This window comes from Rhinolophus sinicus, chromosome 14, assembly GCF_057876585.1.
Source record: "Rhinolophus sinicus isolate RSI-liver-muscle chromosome 14, RSI-T2T, whole genome shotgun sequence".
Lineage (NCBI taxonomy): Eukaryota > Metazoa > Chordata > Mammalia > Chiroptera > Rhinolophidae > Rhinolophus > Rhinolophus sinicus.
This window is the reverse complement of record NC_142514.1, coordinates 6,128,745-6,153,264: the sequence shown is the minus strand read 5'-3', so window position 1 is coordinate 6,153,264 and position 24,520 is coordinate 6,128,745. Positions and strand designations below refer to the sequence as shown.

The window sequence follows — 24,520 nt, the reverse complement described above, 5'->3', positions numbered from 1 at the left end:
TGGCTGGGGCTGGATTAGCCCTGGCCTGAGTGAGCTCCACCGTCACCAAAGGGGAAGCAGCCCTTGGTTACCACTGGCCGGGAGAACACAGAAGGCATAACAAAGCCTGGAGCCGCTCCTGCTCCTCCGTGGACTGGCTCCTCACTGCTGGGAACAATTACAAGGTATTCAGCCAGCCGGCCGATGGTTTTTAAAAGCCCTCCAGAAGGGAGGCTGCGGGCCCAATGGAACGCCATTTGTAACTGTTCCCTTCCTCCTGCTGCTGTGCCTGCCTGAGACCCAGGGACCCTCCCTCCAGCCCACTCAGGGAAACCTACAGAAGCGAGGCTGGAAGTCAGAGGAAGCCAGGCCAACGCAAAAGCACGGCGGACACTGCCCTCCATTTCAGCAGCCACTAAGTTTTCAAAACAGGTGGGCCCAGCCTGGCAGGTGTGGAGGTGCTGTCCCGTAGACCCAGCCTAGACCCCAGCCAGGACTGCAGGGCAGACTGAGGACAGCACTGTTTCCTTAGCTTCCTTCAAGCACCCCTTCCAGTTATGACCAGCTTTCCTGTCCCCAAGCAACTTGTCATGAACAGAAACTCACCAGCAAATAAGATGCCCTGCTCACCAGACTCCCGTGGGGGCTGGTGGGTGATCTACCAGGACTGTACCCAGGCCACGGCCACCTCCCTGGGCTGTCCTGGGCACTGATCCCCAACTGCCCTGTCAGAGCCGACCTGGAGCCCCCAGGCAGCTGTGCACCCCCTCCCTGGGAACGGTCTCTCCTATGCAGGGGCCTTGGCTAGGTCCCAGGTCCCCACGAGCAGAAACCAGAGGGAGGCCCGAAGAGCTGAATGACACCCCCTCACCCCTGTATCCAGGTCTCCCCCAGGTGGGGGAGGGGCATATGTAGGGAGAGGCTTTTATGCCCCTCCCCCACTGGGTTTACACCTAAGCCCTTCATGTCTTCCAGACACCAATTCAGCCATGCTCTCTTCCCTGCTCCCTCACTGGGAAGGGGAGCATCCCCCTCCCACCCCTGCCTGTTTTGGGGACAGACTGCTGACCTTGGATGGGGAATGTAGCAGCCGGTGCAAATGCCCGACAAACAGAGGGAGCCACCAGAACACTTGTCTCTCACACAGGCCAGTTCTCCCCTGTCTTACCGAAGTCGTGCTGGTCTCAGGCTAGAAGAGCCCACCCTGGCTTCATGGGCCACGCAGTGGGGGGGGGGGGAGAGAGAGAGAGAGAGAGAGAGAGAGAGAGAGAGAGAGAGAGAGAGGAGGGGGGGAAGAGAGAGAAGGAGAGAGGGAGAATGAGGCTGGAACAGAAGCAGAAGGAATGGGAGGCAGGAGGATGGAGGCCCCATAGCCTCAACAAAAGTCAGAGGGGGCCCCAGGTGGCTGCAGGATACCCATCTGGAGGGCAAGGCTGAAGCTCCGAGTGGGAGCCGCCCACAGAGTGGCTGCCAAGCGGGGGACCCTTCCCTGAGCAGGGCAGGAGACTCAGCTCTCATAACAGGAGCTGGGGTGCAGGGAAGGAGGTTGGGCCACACCTCTGCCCGCCCCCAAAGAGGGTTTCCTATCTCCAAACTGGGGAGGTCTTGAAGCTAAAACAAGTCAACAACCTCATGACCAGGCAGACCTGCGCTTCAGGGCTGGAGAGTGGCCCCCTGGAGGGTGTGAGGTACCTGCCTGCGGAGGGCACCAGTGGCAGCCACAGCGGCAATGGCAGCTCCATTGGGTGGGCCGGGCACCTTGAGGGATCTCCTTTAAAAAAATCAGTTCCTTTGGAGGCAAAGGCTTGGCTCACCTGAGAATCAGGAGCCAACCCCCCAGTCCCCCTGCCCTGCCTGGTGGCGTCCCTGATTGTCTCAGAGGGACCTGGGGGACCCACCTGTCTGCCCCAGTCGCAGAGAACTGTTCTTTTGGGGGAGCTGAGCTGGAGTTAATATTGGGAGCTAGAGTCTCAGACCCTAACTCTGACATGCCGGAGATTAAAATGGAGCATTTCTAGGATAGTCAGACAGAAGCTACCAGAAAGTCTCCCTCCCACCCCCCTCAAATTTGACTCAATGGAGATGCCGTTTCTTCCAGACTTTCAGGTATGGACTTTGATCTCGGAGGGGGAACAGAGGGGCCAAGAATCCCTGGGCCAAGACTGCAGACCCTCCTTGGCGTCCCCCTTTTTCCCTCCTCCCCTGGAGGACCACCTGGGCAAGGTGACTGCTGCTGCTTGGAGTCCAGCCAAGGAAGAAGTCACTCAGTGGTTCTTTCTGCTTAAAAATCCACAAACTGGCCTTCTCCTTGTGGTCTTTCTCCTCACATGGTGAAGGAAAAAGTAAAAAGCTTCCTGACACAGACTTTGTCTTTTTTAACCACTAACGATCTGTTCAGCAAATGCAACAGCCTGCCCCACGGCCTGGGGTGGGTGGGGAAACTGAGGCAAACAAGACACTGGGTCCCTCAGCCCCACAGGAGAGGATGAGCGTCTTCAAAGAGTTAGGGTAGAGGCAGGATGCACATGGGGTTGGGGGGTGGGGTGGAGGATGGGTGGCATTCGGGGGGTGGGGGGTGCCCTTTGAGGGATCCTGACCAGGGGCTGAGATTTCAATAAGAGATGAGCCGAGGGTGGAAGCAGGCAGGTGAGACACCTCACAATCACAGCTGGGGAGGGGCGCTTGGGAACTGGAGGGTGGTCAACTGATTAGAATGGCAGGAGTATTCAGGGCAATAATGAGAGAGAGAGGCTGGAGCCAGATGGCAAGGGTCTTCAATGCCACGACAGGGAGTCGCAGGCATGGAGACCAGCTGGGGAGGTGACAGATCAGAAAGCCTCCTCCACACGTTCATCCAGCCCCTGGACGGGACCAGAAAGCACTCTAAATGGAAAGCCAATGTCCTCCTTCCACGGAGCAGCTACTTTTGCACTGCTTAATGAAAAATGCCATAAGGAAGGCAGTGGTTCCATAAAACACAGCCACTGATGTGGGGGGGGGGCTGTGGCCAAAGGGGTGACCTCCTACCCGCCATCCCCCCAAACCCTTCCTTGAACGCTGTCAGAAAACACGGAAAACTTCCTCCCTCTCCCTCCCTCCCTCCATTCTTTCCTTCTTTCACTTTGGGAAGGTAAGTTAAGAACCAGGAGGAAAGAATTAAAATTTTTCATTTATGTACACAGAAATTGTGACGTGTGTTGACAACCCAAGAAACACCACTGCGAACCAACAGTGTGAGAACACATCGCTAATCTTTCACCTGCAGAAACAACAAGGGTAACAAATGCCTACTCTGCAAGCATGCTGAGAGAATGGCCGGCGACCATGGATACACACGGAGGCCAACAGGTCCCAGCCCATAGCAGGTCCTCAAACGATCCTGGACGCTTACACAGCCCTGACTACCCCGGCACTCTGGGGCACTGTGCCCTTTACATGTGTGAAGGCGTTAGGTGGTGGCTGTAATTATTACAGTTACATGACGCTCAGGTGGTCAGATCTTAACTCCAAAGGTCACCTTTTAGCTACTGACCACAGAACCAGAAAACCACCACCCTCTTTTAAAAGCACAGAGATCACCCAATAAAAGTGCTTCATTTTGTAAAATGGTGTGGATGCTGTGGTACGTAGTATGGCAAATCCTCAACAAATTTAAACACAGAACTACCATACGATCCAGCCATTTACTTCTGGGTATATACCCCAAGGAATCAAAGAAGGGTGTCGAACAGACATGTGCACACCCGTTTGTTTGCAGCAGCGTTATTTGTAATCACCAAAAGGCAGAAGCAGTCCAGGTGTCCATCGATAGATGAATGGATAAGCAAAATGTGGTCCATCCACACGATGGAATACTAGTCGTAAAAAAGAAAGACATTCTGACACACGCTACAACATGGACGACCCTTGAGGACATTATGGTCAGTGAATTAAGCCAGTCACAAGAGGACAACTACGGTATGACTCCACTCACATGCGGAAGCTACAGGAGTCAAAATAATAGAGTGGAAGGGAGGCTGCCAGGAACTGCGATGGGGAACCAGTGTGCAGTGGGGCCAGAGTTCCGGTTTGGGAAGATGAAGAACTTCTGGAGATGGATGGTGGTGATGGTTGCACACTGTGAATGTACTTCATGCCGCTGAACTGTACCCCTAAAACTGGCTAAAATGGTCAATTTTTTGTGTACTTTACCACAATTAAAAAATGCTTCGTTTTATATGAAACTAAGGAAGAAAAACCTGAGGCACAGAAGAATGAAGTGATGAAAGAGGGGTCCCTCTATCCTGATGCTACTGAAGCAAAGGCTGAGCAATGCACGATGCTTGGCCAGCCATGTCCCTTCTGCATCTTTAAGCCAAACAACAGCCAGGTTGTCCATACATGGGGCCGTTTTCCCAGCAGCCAGCTGGCGAGGGAAATCAGCAGAAGAAGAAGGTCACCATTTACTTGGCTAATGGGCTCCTGAGGCCTCTTTGCCAACCTGCCTTCCTTTCGTTTGGAATAAGAGAAGACTTGAATATCACAGGCTGCCTCCAGATCAAGGCTTTGGGCTACTCATCTGCTATTTCACACTGCAGGTGCTTCACAAATCTGACAAGGAGACAGAACTGGCAAGAAATAGAAGTGGGCTTGAAAAAGAAGATACATTTATGAAAGGCCGAGCCCAAAATGGCTAAGACGCTGGGACAGGTTGCTGTCCAGGAAATGACTCATGTCTCCACTGGTCCCTTGGGGCTGCTCTAGGAACAGGCACTGAACAGGGTAGGCCGAGGTCCTCGAGGTTCTCAGGAGGAAGGCAGCTTCTGGCGGACACCAGTGTGGACCAAGAAGCTGCCAGGCCCATCCTGGACACTGCGGGTGGCTGGTGCCTTACACAGCCCACAGGAGCAGCTCAATCCATGCTCACTGGTGAAGAGCACTGAAACCAAGGCAGAATGCCGCAGGGCCACCCCGTGGACCCAACGCCCTCTCCTGCAGCCACCCACACTTCCTGTGGCCTCTGTCACCCTCCAGGCACTCAGGCTACAGAACCCGGCAAGCGGGCTTCAGGCCCCAACCACTTTAGGGAAAGTGCTCTTCCAAGGTCATAACCTCCTAATCGATAAATTGAACAGCCTGAAAAAGCATCTTCTTTCCCTCTCAACCGCATTTGAGAATCTTGACCATGTCCTTGACCTTGAAACACTGGGCGCCTCGCTCTGTCTGCAAGGCTCCCAGCCCAGCTTCTTTGCTAGTTCTTCCTCCTGCCCTCTTGCACACAGATGTTCTCAAGGGTCCCTCCTTCCACGGGCTCCTCTGCTGTCGTGGCTCCAGGGAACATCTCCCCTTGAATGTGACACAGCCACCCACAGCATCACTCTTATGGCAACCCTGCCCCCCACTCACACACAGCCCCCACCCACAGCCCCCTCCCAGCCTCTACATCTCTGCAAATTCTGTCCTCATCCTCCTGGTGGCTCACCCAGATTCAAACCCCTCTTCTCCCTGGATTCCTCCTCTTCTTGGCTTCCCACATTATCACCAAATGGTATAAATCCCCCCATAACTGCCCAAATATGGCCCCATTCTCACTGTTCAAGTTATTATCACCTGCAAGGCTAGTACTACAAGAGTCTCCAAACTGGTCTCCCTGCCCACAGCATCTCTGACCCCGGCCAATCTTCCTAAAACACTCTCATTTCGGTTTTTTCTTTTTGAAAATATGTAATTCACAAATGCACAAAGGAGACTCATATTGTCAACACCTAAAATGAATAGCTGTCAACAGTTTGTCACATTTGCTTCTGGTCCTTTTTATTGCACAATAGTGGACAGAGGACATGAACAGGCAATTCAGAAGAAAAGCAAATAAGAGAAAAAAGATGGCCAGCCTTCCTGGTAAACAGAGAAACACACAATTCAGTAATAACAAGCTATCACTTGCACCCCCCAGATTTCCACATAGTCAATACAGAAACAGCGCCTACTGCTGGCGGGGAGGGCAGAAAGCGTGTGCCAGATGGCTGGTGGACTCTTGAATCCGTGAAGGTTTAGGAACCAACTGGTGATCGACCCAGCAACTCCCCTCCTGAGGTTGGGCCCACAGGAATGAAAGCACCCGTACTAAGGATATGTGTACAGGGTGGTTATTACAGAGCCGGTGCGGTTTGCTGCCACTTCAAATTAAGTGCAGTGCCATTGGCAGAAGATTGATCAGGTGGTCACGTCGGGTACGTCGGCACCATGAACCATTACACAGCAAGAAAAAATAGCCAGCTAGAACCACACTGGAGCCTGGGGGCAACTCCACCTGCATTCAGTGAGAAAAGCAGGGCAGAACAGGAAGGGTGAGCTTATTTTAATAACAATGTATACATATATGTGCCTGGGCAGGCAGGAAGGTATGGGACTATTCGGGATATATTACTCTTCAATAAAAGGTTTATGAAAAAAATTAAAAACCCTAGAAAATAACAGATGTTGGCGAGGATGTGGAGAAACCGAAACCTTTGCATACTATTGGTGGGAATATAAAATGGTACAGCTGCGATGGAAAACAGTACGGTGATCCTCAAAGAACTAAAAATATAGAACTATCATATGACCCAACAATTCCACTTCTGGGTATAGACCCCAAAGAATTGAAAGCAGGGTCTCAAACAGATATTTGTTCACAAGAGCCAAAAGGTGGAAGCAGCCTGAACACCCATCAATGGATGGATGGATAAGCAAAATGTGATATGTATGTACGATGGACTACCCAGCCTTAGAAAGTCAGTAAATTCTGACACGCTACAACGTGAGTGAACCTTGAGGACATTACGCGCAGTGAAATGAGCCAGTCACAGAAAGACAAGTGCTGTATGATTCCACTTATATGAGGTACCAAGAATAGTCAAATTCAGAGACAGAAAGTAGAACAGTGCCTACCAGGGGCTGAGTGGGGGCGAGGAATGGTTATATTTAAATGGAGACAGAGTTTCAGTTCTACGAGTTGAAAAGAGTAGGTGTGACTGTACTTAACACTACTGTACACTTAAAAATGGTTAAGATGGTGCTATGGACTGAATGTTTGTGTCCCCTCCTCCCCCAAAAAAACAAACTCCTATGTTGAAACCCTAACCCTCAATGTGATGGTGCTAGGAGGCGGGGCCTTTGGGAAGTGATGAGGTCATGAGGGTGGGGCCCTCATGAAGGGGATTAGTGGCCTTAGAAGAAGAAATACCAGAGAGACGATCTCCCTCTCTGCCATGTGACACACAACGAGATGGCCCTCTGCAAACCAGGAAGCGGGCTCTCACCAGACACCAGATCTGCCAGCACCTTGATCTGGAACTTCCAGCCTGCAGAACTGTGAGAAATAAATGTTTGCAGTTTAAGCCACCTCACCTATGGTGTTCTGTTATAGCAGTTCAAGATGATGAAGACAGATGGTAAATTTTGTTATGTATATTACCACAATTAAAAAACAAAAACAGGGACAGAAAGACATGCTCCAAGTTAACATCAGTTTAGGGAGAGAGAGAGAGAGAGAGAGAGAGAGAGAGAGAGAGAGAGAGAGAGAGAGAGAGAGAAAGTGTGCGTGTGAAGCTACGAACGTGCGCATATCGTAAGTGTCATGTGGTCGGGTGTCAGAAGCTAATATGGGAACCTCAGGATTTCAGGTGTCTGTACTTCTTTGTATTTACCAATCGTGCATAGTTCAGTTTCTTCACAATGAGTGTGCAATGTCATCAGGAACAACAATAAAGCCCTTTTCGTTGTGGAAAAAAATTACCTACAGAAAAGCAGAAGGGTTGAAAGCACCAAACCCTGTATTTTTTCCATGCAGAACTGAAGACTGTTGACAAGTGCTGATTCAGACAGAGTGTGTCCCTGGGGAGCATCTTGTGCAAAAAGCCCCCATAACAGTGTGCATGAGTTCTCCTTTAAACATGCATGATTTCCCTCGTGACGTTCTTGCTCCGACATTGTCAGTGCCTTCCTCCTGCCTATCAGAGGAGTCCGAACTTCTGAGACAGGCATCAAAGGACCTCAGCCCACATTAGCACAGAAAGGCTTTCTCGAACCCTTCACTCACTCTAACAGCCACTCCGGTCCCCTAATTAGGCTCACACATGTGCCCACGTTAGTCTACCCTATCCACCACCTGGAAGGATGTCACCACAGAGCCATGCAGACCCCCTGGAACCCCCTGTAAGATCTGCAGTGCCTTAAACAACTAACTAACTAACCAACCAACCAACTGCAAAGGTGAAGTCCCTCTCTTTTCCATGACCTCATGTTTGACTTTGAAACAAAACCTCAGTATTTGCCTCCTGCCCTAACTCAGACTCCTAGAATTGTTTAACTTCAGTGACAAAGGATGCCCTGTGTACCCAGAACAGTGCTATGAGGCCCAAGCAGACCATCAGGTTTCTCTTTTTCTCTGCACAAACATGTGGCCACCTTCTCCTGGGCCACTCTGAACCAGCTGTCTGTCACCCAGGGGAATCTTCATCCCTGGATTCTGGGAATCAGTCCCAGAAAAGACTCCAAAAGCTTCCTAGCATCCAAGTTTCGAGAATAAAATGTCTGTAGAGTGACACGACCCACAGAATGTTCCCCACATCCCTCCCACTGCACCCAAGCCCTCGGTCCTCCCTGCTGTTTCTCTAAGGCTGAGCTATTGGAGGTCTCCTGGTCTCCAGCACTGACTGCTGGTTGGTTGCCAGGCTCACCTTCTGAAACACTCTGCACCCTCCCTGCCTTCGGCACCTGTCTTTCCGGTACATTCCATCACGCCCCGCCTGCCCTGACATGACATCCACAGACCATGACACGCGTACCCTTGATCCGTTCAGGACCTTCTTCATCATTGTGTCCCCTGCTCCCCAAACCCTGCAGCTGAGGGAACCTGACCCTAATGCAGAACCGAACCACCCGTGTTTCCCTGTACTATTTCATACCGTCAGGCCTCCTCCAGCAACCTGCCTGGGCTGCCTTCCCCACTGCTCTGTGCCCCCTAGAAAAGGCTCCTACACTGTCAGAGCTACGGGAAATCTGTCGGATACCAGCAAATTCCAGCAAATGCAGGCCCCACGCCTTTTGGCTGAAGACAGAGCAGTGTTTTTCAACCAGGGTGATTTTACCCCCAGGGGACATCTGGCCAGGTCTGGAGACATTTTGGGTGGTTATAAATGAGGGTGGGGACACTACTGGCATCTAATGGGCAGAGGCTTGGGATGCTGCTAAATATCCTACAGCAAAAGGACAACCCCCACATCAAACAATTATCCCACCCACAGTGTCAGCAGTGACACAGTTGAGAAACCCTGAGATAGAGTGAGCCTCAGATAAAAGGATGCAGTGCATCCTGGGAATAAAACCATCCTAATGTGCCCAGAAGCACAGCCCAGGACACCCATTTCTGTGACTCTGGATTGGACAAGATTGGGGTGGGGACACCTCACCTCCATGGGTCTTCCAAGCCAGGAGGGAGGAACTCAGTGATTATTGCAACACTGTCACCAGCCTTCAGTGCCGCCCTGAGCAGGGCATTCAGCCTTTCTGGGCATTAGGTTTCCACGTCTGTAAAATGAAGGGCTGAAGGAGATCAGTTCTTCCCCAAAGTAATCTGTACCTTCAGATTCTCCAGTACCTGAAGTCACATGAGTTTGGGGAAATATACCCTGCCTAGACAGTCACAAAACCCATCAGCATCTTCAAGGCTCTGAGAAGTGCTGTAGGACAGAAGCTTTTGTTTAACTCTAGTGGTTCCCACACTTGAAACACATTTTCCCACAACACCCCAAGTGACAGCAGTTTGGAGGGCCTCTGAATCGCTCTTGGCTCTGCTGCTTCCCGATGCTACAACGAGCAGGGCCCCTGCCTCCTCCCAAGCCCCGCTCACCTCGCTCTCAAGGGTAAAAGTACTGCAGAGCGTGCTCCACTGTGACGGGAGGAGCTGTTAATCTGCTCCAGCTGCGCAAACTCTCAGTGGGGTCCACACTGTGTGCCCAGGTCCCCCAAGCGTAGGTTGAATGGAGCACTCAGTCATGAGTCCACGGTCAGGGGCTTGCTTTTTGGTGGGTAATCTCGGCTGGTTCTGAGCCCCGTTGGGCCTGTCCTCTGAATCTAGACAGGCCAGTCAGGCCCACTGCCTGTTTCTGTAAATAAAGTTTTATGGACACGCAGCCCTGCCTTTTCGTTCACATTCCCGCTCGCTTGCTGTAACAGCAGAGTCAAGTAGTTGCAACAGAGGTCATATGGTCCACAAGCCTAAATATTTCCTCTCTGGCTCTTAGAGTCTGCTGACCTTTGGAAATGGTGTTGACCACTGAAGAAAGAGGGGCCAAACCTCTCCCCCCAACTCCTCCCAGAGCCTCTTCCACCAGGCCCAGGCCCCTGTGTCCACATGCACTGGCTGACACAAGTGCTCAAAGCACAGGAGACGGTGCGGGGGGAGGGTGCCAGGACCCTAATGTCTGCCCACCCCACGACCACATCCTCCCTCCCCTTACACCTGTATTGCCCCCAGGGATATTGCTAAATATCCTGCAGCAAAAGGACAATGCCCACATCAAACAATCATCCTGCCCACGGCATCACCTGGGCCCCCGGTGACACCTCCTCCCTTCACAAACAGCCTCATATACAGCAGCTACCGCCTTTTTTGTTTACGTACCCAATTTGCAAACTTTTAAGCACATATACCCCAAGAGACCTATTTTGTGCATACATTATACTCACATACCTGTTACCAATAGATGATGTACATTATGAAACACACACCAAAAAAATAGAAATTAAACAGGAGGAGATAAAAATAAAGCTTTGAATTTCTTCCTACACCCCAGGGGACTGTCTTAGGAGAGGCCACCCTCAGGTGTCCAGCAGCAGACGGGGGCTGTGCGCGTCTCTTCCCCAGTGACCAGCACACAGTATATTTATCATAGGCTCAGGAATCATCCCTGCGCTAGGCGCTGCCCTAGAAGACCCCTGGGTAGGGTAGCGGGAGGCCAGGGTCTCCCGACCCAGAGGCCTCACCACCTAGCTGCAGGCAGGAAGGGAAGGATTAGGGACCCCACAGAGAAGGCACCAGCTGCTCCCCGGCAGCAAACACCACAGCCATGCAGGGGGATTTCTGTGTTTTGACTCAGAGGCAATAGTCTTTCAAATTAAACCAACACAGACTAGAAGAGCAGTAATGAGGAAAGCCCCTTGGACCGCCTCTGCCAGGCGAGTGGGAGGCAAGACGGCTGACGACAGGGCTGGCGAGTGGGGAGGGAGAGCCAAGGCGCCTCTGCCCAGTGGCTCCATTCCAGGGCTTCTCAGCCTACCTCCCAGTTCCCACCTGGGGCCCTCTGGCCCACACTTGTCCTCCCAGGCAGCCCACCCCTCAGGGAGAACACTGGGCCACAGGCAGTCAGTGACCCCGGGGAGCGAGGTCCCATCTCACCTTTTGGGTTAGTCAGTGGCCTTAGCCCCTGTTCACAAAATGGTTTGGGTGACGACTCGGACACCACCCACTGACTTTCTGTGGGCACTTCCGGCGGGCTCCGAGTGCTTCCACAGGGTCAAGTCCGGTGGCCCCCATGGCACAGGGTAGGCAGACAGGCTCAGAAAAGTGACATGAGCAGTGCTGGGACTAACCTGGGTCTTCTCCAGCAGTCCCGTGGGGATGCTTCATTACCCAGGACACCTCATGAGCCCACAAGGACCCGCTGACCAAAGGAGGGAAGAGCGATTTCAGCCCCATGGAGAACAACCTGCCTCATCCCTGCAATGGCAGCGGCCAGCCCAGCCGCATACCTGGGGACGGACGGAATACAGGAGATGACTTCATGGACCCCCGACTCTCATAGCATCTTCTCTGCTCCCAGCATGAGTCAGGGCAGACAAGGGGACCCAAATACATTTTCCCTCCAGTTTTTATGAAGAAAAAAATATTCAACCACGGGAAGCCTTGTGCCAGCCCAGGAAGCAGGGCCACCCAAGTGAAAAGGCGGCCTCCCCGGGCAACCGGCTGCTTTTAGAAACACACCCTGCTCATCCGCCACAAACCTTAGCCGGCAGCTAAAAGAGGGAAGTAAACGAAACAGCTCTCCGGATAAGACGGGCTGAGAGGATGCCGGGGTAAACCTAATGACAGGCTTTAACTCTGCCACCCAAATTTGTCCAGACGGCCCCATATGGAGAGGGGCATAGGAGCAGGCGTGAGAAGGAAGGAAGAGGGAGGGAGGCCCCTGTGCCCAGCCCTCCCGAGGTCCTGGGCGCACACACCCGCCCCGCCGGCCGCCAGCCGGCCCAGCCTCCACACACAGCCCTTTCAGACGCTCATCTGACGGTGCCTGCCTAAACGCATCTGGTGGCCGCCCGTGACACATACAGATCACCTTGGCAAGCTTACTGAGTACCTACTATGTGACAGCCTGGGCCAGCTCAGGGACAATGGTCAAACTCTCACATAGAAAAGCGTTTTATGACCTGGTTCTGACTACCTTTCCGGCCCCATTCCACACCCCCTTCCTGCCACTGTCCTCCCTGCCACAACACACAAAGCCAGGGGCTGGCAACACACACAGTGTCCCTAACAAGATGGGGACTGCTCTTGTTCTGGTGATGTACTTCTATTCTGACTTGGAGGACTGCCTGTCCCTACTCCTGGGCCTGGGCTGTGGCCCTACTCTGCCCTGGCTCTGGGGTTGGGTACACGGCCTCAGTCCACTGCATGGGGACGTCACGGACCCGTGACACTGAGCATGCAGGCCAGTCAGAGCCAATCTTGGGATTTCTGCTCCAATGACCTTCTGCGAATGAGGCCAAAAAGAAAAGCAGATGCTTAACTAGACAGGCAATTGCTGGTACCAGCATTTGAGCCTCTGGATCCAGCTGTGCCTGAAACCCTTTGAGTTTTTAGCTGCTTACAGTTCAGCAAACCAGTCGCTTTTTGTTTAAGGATGTTTGGATTGGGTTTTCTGTCCCTTCCAACCGGAGAAGTCCTCCCTGACTCGAAGCCAAGCTTTTTAAAGACTGCACTTTTTTTGCTCGTGCTGTTTCTTCCACCCGAAACGTCCTGGCTTTCTTATCAGGCTTTTTCCCATGAAGACTTTGACCCTGGACGCAGGTTCCCTCTGGAAAGCCTTCCCGACCTCTCCCAGTGTCGTTTAGATGCCTCTACTCTGTGTCCTCTCGATACCTGTGTATGCTTTCCGTTTGTTCACTCGACCCTCAAATAAGTGCCGAGCAGTCAAGCTCTGCCCCTCGGTCAGTGGGGAGAGATGCTGTGACAGCTGATTTCCTTACCTGTCTCTCCCTCCTAAAGGTGGGGACCAGGCTGCTCTAGCACCCAGCCTACAGCCTGGCCTACCTTGTCCACGGTCATATCGTGTGTGACTGATGGGGTAGAAATCTCAGCCTGTCTAAGCTCCCACTCACCCTCACCACCTCGCTGTCCCCTCCCGGGCCCCAGAACCAACCTCCTCTGCACAGACTCCCCAGTGGTTACACTCAGTGAAGAGCAGGTGTCTCGCAGTGGCCCCCAGGCTCTTACAGCCTGGGCTCCTGTTCCGCCTTGATCCTCTCCCCCACCCCGCCTCACTCTGTCCCGCCTCACTGGCCTTCTCGCTGGTCATGGCACACGCCAAGCTCCTACCCCAGGGCCTTTGCACTTCCCAAACCCTCTGCCTGGTACCAGGTACACTGGGCCTAGGTACCTAGGTGGCTATTCGCTCACTTCCATCAGGCCTCTGCTCAAAGGTTGCCTCAACACGGAGGCCTTTCCCAGCCACCCTACTTTAAATGGCCACTGTTTGTCGTCCCTAGCATTCTTGTCCCTGTACTCCACTCAGCTCTTCTCCACAGCACACCCCAATGACGTTTACTTGGTTATCTGCTTAAGACCATCCACTACAAGAATACATGTAAAATGAGGGCCCTGGAACAGTGCCTGGCACATAGTAGGTGCTCAGTGGATACCTGTTGAAGGAGTGAGTGGCTCTTTCCATCCCACGCAGCCACCTTCCATACCGCCACACTCCACAGAAACGCCACCCCACGGAAGCAGGGCCTTGGGCTTCCCCTCCTACACCAGCTTCCTAAAGGGTGCTCAGGTGTCCATCTGTCTGTCCCAACCTGCTCTGGAACCTTCCCCCAGCTGATCTGCAGCCCCTCTGCCCCAGGTCTGCCCTCCAGGCCCAACATTCCTTAAAACTCAGTCCTCAAGTGTGGCCAGAGTTCACTCCTACACACCCCAAACATCCCTAGTGTGCAAGGGCGGCCAGTGCCCAGCGAGCAGGGGGCAGCCGGCCCTTTCCCTCCTGCCTGCACTGGCTGCTCTTTCCTGGAAAACCCCCAGTCAGCAGTGCGAGCAGAGGTGGCTCCATCAGCTGCTCTATGCTGAGCCGTGGGGTCCCAGCTTCAAGCGTCCACACAAGCCCTCCATTCAGGGGGCAGCAGCTGGCGGGGAGTTGTGTTTCCAGACAGGGCTCCGCCATCCCCCACTGCCCGGCTGGCACAGACCCACTCGTGAGGCACCTCCCATCACAGCCCCGTCCCTGTTGCCCCCACCCACTCAGTTTTCCAAGAAACAATATGTCAGGTCTGGATCAGACAATGCTGGCCCCGAGACATGGAGAACAGACTTGTCCCAAACACGACCGTCTGGCCTGGTGTCAGCTCAATCTAAGAGGTCAAGGGTCACGGGAGTTATCGCAGTGAGCTGTGGCTCGGAGGCAAGGCGGTCAGGCCCGTTCCCAGGGAGAGTCAGGGCGCCTCCTCCTCCCGCCAGGAGCCACACACAAAGTCCCCTTTATGGGAACAAGGCAGGCCAGGCACTGGCAGTTTCAGCCTCAGGGAAACCCAGGTTTGGGTTTTCTCCAAGGGCACAACCAAGCCTTTGTCTTGACTTTGCCCTATCCCCACTGGCTGGCCTCCTTTGCGGGTACACAGCGTCCAGGACCCAAGCCCCTCCAGCCAACCCTTCCAAGGTTGGGCACAAAGAGACACCACAGAGGACAGCAAGGGACGTGCACCTGGCACTGAACACGACCTACGTTTCCCACCACAACCTCACAGGACCTCCTATACGCTGAGCAATGGAATCACAGTGGAACCTGCCAGAGAGGAGGGTGACAGAAATGACTACAGCTAATTAGGACACAATGCATCGATGCAATGAAGTGTTGTGAGTCCTACTACGCGCCTGCCCGCAGGGGCAAGAAAAACAAAGCACGGCCCACCTGAAGCCCAGCCCAGCTGCATCAGACGCGTCAACTTGTTGAGAAAAGCGTGAATGTGTGGTCATTCATCAGGGATTGGTCCCCTGCTTTGGCACACCAAAAAGATATGGCTTAAAAAACTAGGAAAAAAGAAATAGGGAAAAAACAACAACATCCAGGACCTGTGACCCAATGGAGCAACCAGAATGCCTCTCGAGGGAACTGCAGCTCGACTCCAGGCAGCCCAGGGGAGCTGGCACACAAGCCTGCACGCGACCCTCTCTTTGGGGTCTGTATCCTGGTTCTCCTTGCTTCAGGAAGAGTCCCCCAGAATTTCCCACTGGCCGCAGGGAAGGGTCAGAGAGGGAAAGAGAAGACAGAGGAGAGGCCCACAGCCCTGTGCAGCATGGACCCTGCCATTTCTGAGCATCGCAGCAGAAACACCCCAGAAGCCCAGCTGCGGGGTGGACATGGCATGGTCTCGCTGAGGCCCCAGAGGGAGTTAAGGATCTGCAAAGGCTGCTTCCCCAGCATCTGCCCAGCGAGGGCTCCTGGCACCTGAAGACACTGGGGCAGCCAGGCGTGAGAAAGAAAACCACCACCTTGGAGGAAGATGAGTCTGGTGTGCTCTCTTCTCTGCTTTGTGCACGTCTGGATTCCATGAAGACTAAAGATTAAGCCTGAATTCGGCCTTCGTGGCAGACAGGGCTCCAGGCCCGGGTGAGGGGCCATGCGGCCCAGCACTGACTTCCGGGCGCTGGCGACCGCAGCGTGGACCTTCAGGGTCAGCCTTGGCCCCTGGGCTCGGCGGCCTCTTCTGAGATCCACCGTGATCTCCGCCACAGGGAGAGTTATCCTGCGGGATAGCTCCCCGAGCGAGCCAGGGGGAGAAACGGAAAAACCTCAGCGATTCTGTGGGAAAAACGTCCACTGCTGAGCGTCAGACAGAGGGGCTGGGGGGCCGGATAGGGGCCAAGTCCAGCCACCAGCCCTCTGGGCTCTGGCCCGGCAGGAATCAGTCTATCTCATCTAGACAGTCAAAGCCGCCAGCCCAGACAGGGCACTTGACGGAGCGGAAAAGGTCAGATGCTCAGACAGAGGGTCGAGTGTGTGGATTTCCCCTTTCCAAGATGGCAGAGGGGAGGAGGGGCGGCTGGCAGGAGCATGGCCCAGTCCTCGAAGGCCAGAGCAGGGAAGGGGCGGCCACCCTGCTCCCAGACACTCACTGCCCCTCCAGAGCCAGCATCAAAGAGTGAAGGCCAGACACTGTCACCACGGGAAAGGTCACATGTGGGTCAGTGCCGGCAGCACGGGAAGGGAGTGACCTCTTTCCAAGGCCCATTCAGGAACCTCCCTACAAGCCCAGACGTCTGACGCAGCCAGACAACAAAGGAAAGGGGGGCTGGGGTGGGGCTGAGGTGTCTGATGGTCCAGCAAGGCACTCCCCTCCATCACAGCCCCCCACCCACTGTACCTCAGCCTCCTGCTGACCATCAGGGTGGCCAAAGTAGGACCGAACAAACGTCTACCACCACCTGTCACTTTGCATCATCTCTCCTGACTCTCTGGAATATTCTGCCAGTTTTCAGCCTTGATGGAACCAGAGGCAGTCCTGGCCTCCCCAGACATCAGCGCAGGACCCCGTAAGTACATCTTTCCCCAGCAACTGTGCCATTTCTCATAAGGCTTTGAAGAACACGAGTCACTCTGGTCCTTATTCATAACCCCTTCTCAATCAGCCATCAAGTCAGGACTTTTAAATATCACTTGCCAAAAGGTCACGATACAAACTAGGGACAAAGAGCAAGCGAGAATCTGTTGAAAACGTGTGAAAATGAGAGGCAGGTACGGGCTCTGGAGCTGACAACCCTGGGTTGAAATCACGGCTTTGACACTTCCTCGGCTATGACCTGAGATTTTCTGGGCCTCAGTTTCCCTATCTGCAAAAAACGAGGATGGCTTGACAGTGAGAGGAGACTGGTGCACACACTTCCCGCTGCCTGGTACGTACTGAGGGCTCGTTAAAGAGAAGCTACAGAGATGGGTCCAAGATAGAAAAGAAAGAGCTCAGGCCCCAGGGACTAAACTAAGCCCCACGAATTTGGGTCGTTAATAAAGAGCCAATCAAGACCCAGGATTGGAGCTCAGGGAGAACAGGTGCTGAAGCCCCCTCCCCAGTGCTGGTCCCAGGTATGAGTTACCTCTCACGGCCTTTGCCCATCTGTACAACAGATACATGGTGGCCATTTCCCCACGCCTCCTGCCCTCCCCCCACCCCTGCCAGGGTGAGAGGCTTCAGAGAGCGATGAACAGCTAGAGGCTGGTTGGTCACTTGGTCAACAGCTCCCATTGGCACTGGCATTGATCTTGCACTGCCCAGCCCCACTCTACCCATTAACTGTCCCCCAGATACCCGCTGCGGCTGAACAAACCTCTCCCATGAACTTGGCGATGCCCCGGCCAGTCCCATGCCCCCATCCCATCTTTCCTGACTCAGCATGACTCACATCTTCACATCACTGCAGTCAGGCTGGTCCCGGCCGGAATCAGTGACAGGGCAGCTGATTAAAAAATGGCGACCCTTCCTCTGGGCTTAGAGGTGATGAAAACTAGAGCATTAATGAGCTGCCCATGTCTGTCTTCCTCACTGGTTCAAGAGCTTCTCAAACAGCTCTCTTACCTATTTTTAGCTGAATAGTGAGTGTTCACTAAAAGTCTGAAGAGCTAACCTGCTGAAACACCTCTCTAGTGGGTACCGAGGTGATAACGAACAGGCCAGGGCAAGTTTAGATCAAATGGCACAGGGTCTGCTCTCTCCCAAGAATGGCCCTGGTGCTTGGAGGCCACCCGGTGCCATCAGGATATTTGGAATTCCACCACACACACATGCTTTCTTTGTAAAGAGTCTGGCTGCACCCTCCATGCACCACTAACCCAGAAATTTGACACTCAAAAGAATGGGCTAAGCCCAAGGAATGCAAATGTTTAAGGCCCCCCCCCTGGGATGCTCTGCAGACTAAACTAAGGTTTAAGAGCTTTTGTCAGCTTAGAGTGTGTGTGTGTGGCAGGGGTGGGGGGCGGCAGAAGGAGAAGGTTCAAAGGAAAATAGGACTATTTCCAGGACCTATAATTACACTGCTGCCTTTTTCAGTCACAGTCAGTCTTACTGCCTTGGCCTGGGGAGTGGGTCAGACACTCAGGAATCCAGAGATGGGATCGGAACAACAAGATGCCTGCTTTAAAAGCGTTCGGAAAAGTCTTCTACTGGAGCCTGGGGGTGACCGCTCCCAGTCACCTAACCTTTCGCATAATCTGGTCCCACTAAAACTGGCCACAATGGGAGCTATGGCCTCAAAAGCACCAGTTACATAAATGAAGTCCCCCCACAAGGGACACAGAGACACAGAGCCCAACCTCCAGGGCACCTTCAAAAGGGAGGTCCTGACCAGCCAGAGTAGGGGGCAGCCACCTGGGGGTGTGGTCAGACCCTAAAGAAGGGATACAGTGATGGCACAAAAACAATCAGCCGACTCAGTCCCACCGTGCACCAGGCACTAGGCTTAGGAGCTGCCGAACTAGGTGGATGGAGCTCCTGCCCTGATAGAAACAGTCAACTGACAACCACAGAATATGAGCTGATTGGATCAAAGATGCTAACTTGTCCACCATCGGTGAAGAGGTTGGCTAATTCACTCATTCATTCATTTATTCAACAAGTTCCCACTGACCCCCACAGGTCCTAGCCACTGAGCTATGCAGTCAACAGGATCTGACGGTGATAACCAAGGTGTCTGCCCTGAAGAATGTTTCAGCAACCCCCCACAGGGCCTCCTGGATTCCTTACAAGCCCCCAGGCCAGGCATTGAGCAGGGGGACCCGCCCAGCTCTGTATCACCAGCTTCCTCAGTGATGCGGGGTAAATCTGTTTCTCCTGCTCTACTGCCTGAAACAGGTGCCAAACTGAGGGGGGTAGGTGCGCGCTTCCTCCGAGTGCCAAGGAATAAATTAGAAACACTGGGTAAACCCACTATGTCTAAAACACCCCAGCAACGGTGCACTCCAGAACACAAAGAAGAAGTGGCTCTCCAGGACCTCCCCATCAAATAGCGGGGGAGGGACACCCCACCTCTGCACACACTGGGGTAGGGCAGGGGGAGGAAAGGCAAGAGGTTAAAGCCATCTGGCTGGAGCAGGGAGGGAGGAGGTGTTGCAGGTGGAAGAAAGAGACATAAAATTGCCACACAGAGGGCGGTCCTGCCAGGAGAAGACAATGGTTAATTCTCACCCTCCAGCCAGTCTTGTTCCTGCTGTAAGCCCCCTGCCTAGAACAATGCTGGCACATAGTGGGTGCTCAGTAAATATTTGCAGAAGGAAGTTCTGCTATGCAAATTTAAGAGGGAGGTAAAGAGGTAACAAAGTTGAGGGAGGGTGCCAGAAACAGGGAGAAACAGACGCCAACCAGGACATCTGGGTCCCTGGCAGGGGACTCTGGCCCTGTTCTGAGCAGGTAAGTGTGGCTGCCACAACAGAAGTCCCTGGACCCAATGGGCTTGAAAGTATGGATTCCCCTCCTCCCTTCTGAGGAGAGTGTCCTGGCTTTGACCCTAGGACCAGGCAGGCAGGTGCTGGCCCAGGGACGGGTCCAGCCAGCGTCCTCCCAGGAAGTCGGGCTGGGTGCTTGGGGATAGAAGAGGTGGGAAGCAGCTTCCCACCTAAGAAGCAGGTGTGGACTCGGGAGCTCACTCAAAGTGGGCTGTTCTGTCTCCAGCCACCAGGCTGGACAGTGCTTTGAATCTGTACCCTTCAAGAGGTGGCCGTACCAACATCACCCCGCCATCCAAACCACACCAGCCCAGAGGGAGCCTGCACTTCAAAGTCACGTAAAATCCATCGCCCCTGCCACCCCAATCTAATTTCCCCTCTGCCCCTTCCTGGCCCCTGTGGCCCCCTCGCCCCAGTCTGGGGGGACACCTGGGGCTGCTCCATGGTAAGGCCTCCTCCTCATTCAAGATCAGCTCCACTTCACCAAGACACAAGACAGTCCCCATCGCCTCTTCAACTGGACTTCAGAGGGGACCAGCAGCGACCCAGTCTCGAGATGGGGGCAGAGCAGCAGGCCCCCAGGACTGGCCTCATGCCTCCAGCCAGCCTCTCTTCCTGTCCCTGCCAGATGAGTCTCATGTTCACTTTTACAGATGTGGACACTGAGGCTCAAAGAGGCCAAGTAATTGTCCGAGATCCAGGTCGGAAGCCAGAATCAAAACTCACGGCCTTCCCAGGATGCTGGAAGTCCGAGAGTGGAGGTGGGGGTGGTTTTGGGGACAAAGAACGTGGCAGGAAGGCCTTGTGGGCCACAGGCATAGGATGCTGCTGTGGTTCCCTGCCTCCTCTCCCCCCACCCGGCAGCGTGGAGATGCTGGGCCTCAGGTAGGGCCTGCACTGCCAGTGACAAAGAGCAAAGAGGCAGAGGCCCAGGAGAACAGAAAGAGGACAGTGCACACTGGGGACGGACCAGCGTGGGGTGGCTAACCACAGCTCCACGCAGGCAGCCGAGGCATGAGGACGTCCCCAGCCGAGGAGCCAGGGGTACATCACGGGTCTCTGGGTACCCAGGCCCACCTTCGCCCTTCACCTGCTGTCAGCCCAGACCCCAAGGCCCCTCCCTCACCAGGCCACAGGAAATGCCATCCCTTCCCAGGCTGGAGCTTCCCAGAACAAACACCCGGAAAGGGAGAATGAATGCAGCTGTTTCCTGCGGTCCCCACCTGGTTCATTAAGGAGCTGAGACTGTCCGCCTGGCTTCCCCTGGCTCTCAGGGGGGATGCTAGCCAGACCCTCGGACCCAGCCTGTGCAATCCAGGGCAGGCCCAGGGCACCAGGAAGAATAGCATGGGGCTTAAAGCCCAACACAGCAATGACAGGAGCTGGGACTCCCCTTAGACCTTTGCCTGTGTCCCCCTTTCCTGTCTGTGTGCCCCACACGCGACAAAAGCAGGACAGAGCCTGGCCCGCAAGAGGCCCTTGCAAACATGTGGAATGAATGGAAGGTCAAAGAAGAATGAAAAGCACCACCCAAAGAGCCTGTGGAACTGCAGGGCTTTAAACAACAACAACAAAAATTGGTTCCCTCGCCACAGGAAATCAGTTGCACACAACTTTAAAACTGTCTTTTCCCACCTGGTGGCCTGAAAAATCTCTTAACACACACACACACACACACACTCACACACACACACACACACCTTTCTGCCAGATCCTAAACTGAAAATTCTGGAGTTATATTGTTTTTTATGATGATCTTTATGAAGTGCTTGCTATACACCACGTACCATCTAAGCTTCTGGCGGTTTTGCATATGCACATGCCCTTCTACCAGGGACAGATCTCTTCCCTTTTTCCCTTTTTCCTTCCTCTCCAGTTCTTACACATTGCAAGGTTCAGCTTCAATGTCACCTCTTCCAGGAAGCCTTCCTGGATTCACCTGGGAGTAAACCCTGATCCTCATCAAAATCTTCCAGAACTCCCAATTGTCTCTCATTGCTTCTATTACCCTCTACCTAAAATGATACTATTGGCGAGTTAACTGCATATTTGCCCTCTTCCCTTCCAGAAAGCACTGGAAGCAAGCTCTCAAAGGCCAGGATTAAGGATTATAAATTCCAAAGCATGTTCCTTCCTCGGAGCAGGAAGGCACATGGGAGGTATGGCCCCACTCTACCTCAGGCCTCAGATCTCAGGTGTGGGAAGGACCGTACCGGGCAGCTCACCCATGTCAACTCATTCGATCTATGAGGTACTCTTACCCACCCCCATTTCACAGATGGGATACTGAGGCCCAGGTCACAAAGGCAGGAAGTACCAGAGTAGGACTCCAGCCACCTCCTCTGCCTCCCCAGCCAGGCTTGTAACTGCTCCAGTCGCCACACTCAGACTAAACACAGTTTCTGGGGTGGCCTCCCTGAGAAAAGAAACCCATGAACCAGAAAAGTCACACAGCAGGCCATCTGCTGTGCTCTGAGGTAGTGGGGCGCATACAGGCTCTAACATACCCTCATATCCCAGACCTGTTGGTGGAGACTGCCCCGAGCTCCCAAGGTGCCCCCTCCATTGATCGGCCCCTTTGCCACAATCATCGGGCAACTAACAGGATCACGCCTAGCAGTGGCCCCAGGACCCTGCCCAATGCCAATGCCCAATGCCAACACCAAAATCTGTCTGCTTGGCCAGTGCCTACCCAAACCTGCATGCGAACATTACCTGGTTGAGCCTGTGTGGGACGACACACATGTAGATACACATGGACGGACACACACACACAAAACCCTCCCTTGCCCCTCGGGGCTGCCTCTCACCCCTTCCCCAGCAGAATCTAATGGGCCTACACACACCATCTCCAGGTCACCTGAAGCAGGCGGCCTGGCCAGTTGGGAAGTGTCTCCTTCCCAGGCTAGGTCCTTAAGGAGGTGAGCAAGCCCTGGGAGGGTGAGGCCCACGGTCTCACCTGACTCCTTCCTTTTCCCAAAGATTCCCCTCCCCTGCCCTGCTGGGCAGGGTGGAGTGGGGAAGCCCAAAGGGCCACTGTTCCCTCTGCAGGACCTGTGGCCGCTGCACCTCCACGACCTCCTGCACCTGGTCCCTGCTTATAAATGACTAAGCGATTTCTACCTTGGAGCCGCCTGCCAAGAGGCCCCGCTGGCTGGCTGCAGAAGCCACCAGGATGCCGGGAGCCGCATGCACTAAAACCCATAATTGGCGAGTCCTCTTCTTGGGAAAGAAAACCCCCTCCATGTTTTGTTTTCCCCTTAAATGAAACAAATCCACCCACGTAGTTACTGGAAACTCAAGCATGTGGAACTGAACCGTTTGCAAAGACAATTAGTCAGCGACCTTGTGAGGAAAGGACCAGCCCCTCCATAGGTGGAGCTGCCCGTTCCCATGCGGGAGGGGAGTGGGGTGGCCCCAACCTCCACACCATTCCCAAACTGCAGCTGATGCCCCGGGTGTGGGTCAAAGTGAGGAGGCATTGCCCGTCCAGAGGGTGAACTCACCTACACGAGGTCAAGGGTGACACGCTCGTCTTACAAGGTGCCCAGGTCACGACCTGCCATGGTTATAAGCGCTGGCTCAGGGATTGAACCCTCATTCAAATCCCACCCCATCCACTTAGTTGAACCTCTCCAAGTCTGTTTCCTCGTCTGGGAGATGGGGACACCAGAGCCTACCAGGTGGCTTGTCAGGGTCACAGCTTTCGTAGGGAAGCTGCTATGATGGGCAGATGTGCCTGTCAGGACTCTGTCCCTCTTGGCGCAGTGGGATTTGCTGAGTTGGTTCGCAGCCCTGCTGCTTTCCCCAGGTCGCAGCGTGGTGAGGTGGCAAGGGGGCCAGGCGCCAGCAGGTACGGTCTAGTTCCAGGGCCCTGAGCCCCAAGCTATGTAACCCCACTGGGCTCCTCGGCCTTGCCCTCTTCATCTGTACAGGGAGTGCTGTTTCTTAGAAAACAAACAAACAAAAAAAAGCCACTAAGTTATCTGCCAACATTTTTACAAAACCTGGATTCCTTCCTTCTCTTAGGGGAAAAAAGAAATGGACGCTATCGTGCCTTGGACTCCACTCCTCCGGGTAAGACAGGCTGCCCCCTTACACAGGACACATGAATTCCACTTTGCACAGTCCTGCCCCATAGCTTCCTACCCTCAGCTCATCTGCACCTCCTTCCCCGGCCCCTGGGGGCATCTGAGTTTGTGACCCAGTTTAAAACCCTAATTTTGTTTAGGAGCATGACATTAGCCACTTTTCACTCGAAATATCCACAGGAAGTGTCCCTTGGGACGGTAATTAAAGTCTGACCCTTAAGGCTGATTTTTCTTGGAGAAAAACAAGACGATGTAAGAAGACCTACGCCCCGGTCTGGCTGAGGGAAACGCCACGATGAGGCAGTAATTTTCTGAAATGCTTTACGTGATTTACGGGACCGAAAGCAGAAGCAAGTGTCTGGGGTCCTGCCCTTCAATCTCTTAACTTCCCTTCCTCTCCTTTTCCTTATGAACCAAAAGAGAGCCTCCTTCTCTGGGTCTCCCCGTCCGGACACGCAGAAGGCAGGCTGGGGGAGTCAACATGCCAACACGCAGGCCCTTCAGGAGGGTTCCGGGACAGTCGCTCACAGAATGGGGAGCCCCCAGCTTTCCCAGCTGGCCAGCAGTTTTGTTTATTGGAGAGGCTTGGAAAGGGACACAACCGGATCTACTCACAGCCCAGCAGAGATACTGAAAATGTCAAGCAGACATTTGAGGGTATTTTCAAGTTGTCTTGGTCACTCCTCAAGAGAAAAAGACAAGCTTCCAAATCTCCAGTTCTCTCGCCTC

General features: G+C 53.8%; 1 protein-coding gene across 1 annotated transcript in view; it reads right to left on the bottom strand.

Moving 5' to 3' along the window:
- Positions 1-24,520, bottom strand: part of SPSB1 (splA/ryanodine receptor domain and SOCS box containing 1) — a 65,197-nt gene that overhangs the window by 27,887 nt on the left and 12,790 nt on the right. The gene's annotated exons all lie outside the window — the stretch shown is intronic.